This window comes from Gavialis gangeticus, unplaced genomic scaffold (assembly GCF_001723915.1).
Source record: "Gavialis gangeticus isolate Ggan-Ray unplaced genomic scaffold, GavGan_comp1, whole genome shotgun sequence".
In the NCBI taxonomy this organism is placed as follows: Eukaryota; Metazoa; Chordata; order Crocodylia; family Gavialidae; genus Gavialis; species Gavialis gangeticus.
Window position 1 is genome coordinate 30340998 of NW_017728996.1, and position 5019 is coordinate 30346016.

The window sequence follows — 5019 nt, forward strand, 5'->3', positions numbered from 1 at the left end:
CCCCTTGCCGAAAGGAGTACTTCCAGGGACAAGGGGAAGTACTTCTGGTGGTAAAAATCAAGGGGTTAAGGGGTGGGAGTTCCAGTCCCAAGATAACGACCAGGGGGCAGGGCACCTGTCAAGCGGCAGGGCTACCCATGTATCCCTCGGCTCTTGCTAAAACTTGATAAGCGGCCCTCCAGCTGAAATAATTGCCTGCCCCTAGTCTAAGCTGTCTAGACTGAACTGATAAGTAAGTAAACAGGCAATTACTTACCAGAAACGCAGCCACATGTCTGCAGTGGCCCAGGCCAGAAGGCCGGGGAGCGCATTCACTAGAGCACACCTCCCTGCTCAGTTGGGGCAGATAGCTGAGCTGCCCACTCACCCTGCAAGGTGGGGAGGAAGGGGGTTGCAGGGAAGATTCAAGGCATACTAGGATGCTGTTAACTTGAATCTGGAGAGGAATCAGGAGCAGAAGTTCAATAAACTTATTTAACCTAACTCAGTTAAGTCTGATACTACATCCATCCAGGTTTATCTTAAACCTGTTTCAGCCATTTTGAAAGCGGTTTGTGTTCACTGAATTTATGCCGTGTTCCAGATTTGAAACGGTTTCCGATCACTTATACCAGCTTGTGTGTAATTTCTGTGTCTAGCCCCAGTGTTCAGCACTCTCTCCAATGCCAAAAGCTCACTCTAAATTACAGCTATGACACACGCTACCCTCATGCAAGTAGCTGCAGCTGGAAATCAACAGATTTCACATAAAAATCTCATTCTGAAGGGCTGAAAATTCCATGCATCCACTATCTGTAGCAAGCAGATCAATTTCTATAAAATAAAATAATTTTCCAAATGCGAACATATGATAGCATTATACATTTGTAAATCTGCCATCATACAACTCCAATGCCCATGGCTTTAGTATTTATTTAAGATATTAGTTAGAAATCTGTTGCAGGCACAAAACTGAGAACATGTCTGCTGCTGCCTGTGAAGTAGGAGGTTTTATGGGCCCCCTGTTTACCTGGAGAAATGGATAGGGTATATTAGAGAAAAGAAACAGTAATAAGAAAGAGATAGAGAGCTGATGGAGAAATGGAAATAGAACAGAGATACAAAAGTTATAGGGAAAAGGTAAGGAACACTATGTAGAAAGAAAAAAAGGATGTTATCATGCTGGGGAAAGAAAGAAGCACACAATGAAATGACACTGACAACAACAAGGGAAACGATAAACCAGGTAAAAAACATAAAAGAGGGGAAAATGCCTGCTAAAACAATAGCAAGAGTAATGTGATATATTTCAAAATACATACAGCACAGGCAGTTGACAAGATGTTGTTATTATATAACAAAAACATGCAAATGATTGGCTTTTTTTTTAATTGCTGGAGGTGTGGCCTTTTGATTTCTATTAATTAATTGTGGTATGGTAGCACAAGTACTTCTGCCTTTGTTAATAAATTTAGTTATCAGAGCACCAGACTTAAAGCAAGTTATTCAAATCCATACATTTCAACCCCACCCTCCAACTCCTCATGGCCCTGACAGGACCCTTGCGATCCTACATATTCCCTTGTTCTGTTTCCTTGTTGCGATCCTTAAGCCTCTGCCTGTCTGCCACTATACTTCCAGCTTGAAATTTAACGGGACTTCCCTTGGGACCTGTCAATGCTACTCCTTAATCGGCCGGAGGAGTCACTGTTGAGTGACATACAGCTCTCTCCTGGGGCATGAATATAGTGCTTCTGCCATCCAGGGGAGCAAGAGAACGGGACCAGGAATCAATACAACCCATTTTAACTAGCAAGAACCACCTAGTAATACCTTGTTTGTATTTCTTGAACGAGTGACACAAGAAACACTTATTTCATTCCACACAATAATTCACCACAATCAGAAGGAGCACAGTAAGGGCAACACCATCTCCCAGCTGCTGATTACATCAAAGGTTTGCAGCACAAATTCAATTTTATGATGTTAATCTCAGCCTGCCACTCAGAAATTTTCTCTGAGGGATATGATTTTTCTCTGGATTTCATTTTAAGAATGATTTTCTTCTTCTACAATCAATAAAGATATGTTTTCATCAAAAGACTCTATCTTGGCAGAATTCAATTGGCCATTTCAAACCCTTTTGGTGACACAATATTAATTAAAATAGTTTATGTTGCACCTAAGCTGGAAAATGGGGCAGTGAAAACAACAGCAACTCAGAACATATGTACTTTACACACTAGCATGGAGTACAGTAGAATAATCTTCACCACATTTGGGTCTACATCCCCTGTCACTTATTTTATCATTTTAAGCTTACAAGGTGGGGGGGCAACTTCATGGGATTTTTTTTGCTAATTACAGAATAAAAGGGTGCACATATATCTGTAACAGTATAAACATTGAACACCTCTTCCCCAAACAACAAAGACTGCACACAAAAGGAAAATCAGGATGGATATGTAAATGTATGACTGAAAAGATACTAATGTCTATGAGCTAGTAAAACAGGCCCTTGTTTTTAAACATACTCTGAATGAATATGCAGTTATGTAATTTTGTTTGAACAACATATAAATTGGTCAAGTGGTTACAGAACCAGAAAAGAGTATATTTTGTATTACTCAAATGTTTGCCACTTACATCACTTAAATATTTGAAGGGCTTAAACCCAACTTCATTTTCTGCTATTCTTGTAAGTGTTAGTGTTAGGTACTACAAGTTCAAAACATGGCTAATAATAGTTTGCAGTTCTTGAGATCTTACTCGTACCAGTAGTGTCATGGAAGTCCAAACACATGAGTAGTCCCATGGGAAAAAGTGAGTCACATATTCAAGAGCCTTACTAAACTGGGGCCTTGAAAAAACCTCACTCAGCATTTTCACCATGAAATCTTATCTAATGAATAGTGGCTATCACTTCCTACAAAATGAGCCTCACATGTTCCATTGACTTTTGTACCAATGGCAACTACGTAGCTTCCAAAGACTTCAATGCAGTCCCAACATAGATACAAGAGTGGCTAAGGTGGACCTGGCTGTAGTGCTATAGAAGTGACAAGGGCTACTGAAGTGCTAAGTATTATCTTCATTTATATGTCATTCCACAAACCAAAGAAGTCAAGTTTAACATATATTAACATTGCTGGAATTTCATTTTTAATATGCACTAAAGAGTCTAAATGAATTAACCATAATCAAACCTGTAAAACATGTCCACAATAACCTTATAAAAGGAAGGGTAAAGGAAGTCAAGAAGCAAAGAACACAAGAAACTGAAACAGTCTCAAGAATAGACTGACAGGCAGTAAACAGGCACTCCACTTTATGGCAGTTGATGTCTCCCTTAGGTGACCTTGAACTTATTTAACATAAAAACCAGCTGATCAAATAGGTGATGTTTTGGGTTCTGCTACATAATACCCAGTAATGTTGAAATAATAAACAAAACCGGAATCAGTTACAAGGGGGAAACATTAAATATTTACCACACCTATGCTCTGGCCTCTAATTAGTGTGTAATCATCTCTTAGAAGAGTTTCCAACTGCATTGCACTGAAAATTGACAATCTTTCAATACTTAAAATTTCCCTTTATTCTTTCAATACATTTTTCATACAGTTTTGTATATATTATCTATCATCAGATAGGTGAGTTCCATATATTGTTGTTATATGGTGTGCTTCTATTTAGTGTAAACACTCCTGAATGATTTATTATATACACTGGAATCTGCTTGCAAGAAGCTCAGAGAGAAAAAAAAAAACTATATTCAAAATGAAATAGAATGAAAGACCCAAAGGGATTCTATACACTACAGTGTGATAGTTGCAATTCTAATTACAGCAAACTTTCGCTTATAAAAAAAGAGAAATCATTGTGGGAAAAGCCTACTTTTGTCATGTAATAGGGTCCTGTCTACTAACAAACTTCTAGGGGGGAGAAGTAATATACAACAATGGCAATTTTGCAACTATTGATCCCAAAAATATCACAGTTGTGTACCTCTGGCATTGCTGAAATGTTAAAAAGTCACAAAATATTCATAAATGCAGTTAGCATATCTAGCACTGGCTAAAATAGTAATCCCGATAGCACTGGTGAATCCACTGGCATCAGAGGGGACTGCGTATTTTATTCTGATTAGACTAACTTTCATAATGGAACAAGTCGCAATAACGCAGAAAAGACCAATTTAAAGGGAAAATGGAAAACAATCCACCATTTCAAATTAAACAGCAGCAACTGTCTAGCTCACAAAATAATAAAAGGGTCCTCTTGGATACATGGAATGTATTCACCTAATATCCTGGTATTTATTTTATTTTCCAGTATAAATGTCCTCATCTGGAGTTGTAATTTTCAAAAGGAGCACAGCTGATCTATCTAGTCTGCTTTAAAGGACGTTGTGGATACATCCATGGCAAACATCAGCCATACCTAACTATGGCCCTTGGATTTCTTTGGCAATGGCAATCTAGCCATCTCACTTCAGACATTTGAATATTATTAAATTATAGAAATTATGCAGTCCATCCTAAATGCACATGGGGCCAGATCCAGAGGTTTTATTCAGCTTTTTACCCAGTCACTAATTAGACAATCCTGCTCTTAACTGCAATGAGATTTCACTCATAGGAAAGCTGCTTTAGGAACCAGGAGGAAAGACCTAGAAGTAGTATGCAGGCCCTACTGACCAGGAGCACTGAGGACACACCAACCTCTTAGCCACACACAGCTTTGAAAACATCCCTTGGCCCCCAGAAGCTCAGTTTGGCTTCGGCTCGTGTCTGGACAAGCGCTGGCAAGTCGATCCCGTGAGATCTCCCTCAGCCCGGGGCTGCGCTGCCCTCCACGGCTGCGGCACAAGTGTGCAGCCAGGTCCGGAGCCGGCGGCGGAGGGACCCGGCCCCGGCACCGCGCTGCACGTGCCCAAGCGCTCGGCACACGGTCCGTGGACCGAGGACTGGCAGCTGGATGTGCGGGGAGACGCAGCCTCGGCCCGCGCACCCGCCCGGCCGGGGAGAGCCCCGCGGG

At 40.6% G+C, this 5019-nt stretch overlaps 1 protein-coding gene across 2 annotated transcripts in view; it reads right to left on the reverse strand.

The window, feature by feature from the left end:
- Window positions 1-5019, reverse strand: part of WDR72 (WD repeat domain 72) — a 279358-nt gene that overhangs the window by 274132 nt on the left and 207 nt on the right. The window lies entirely within an intron of this gene.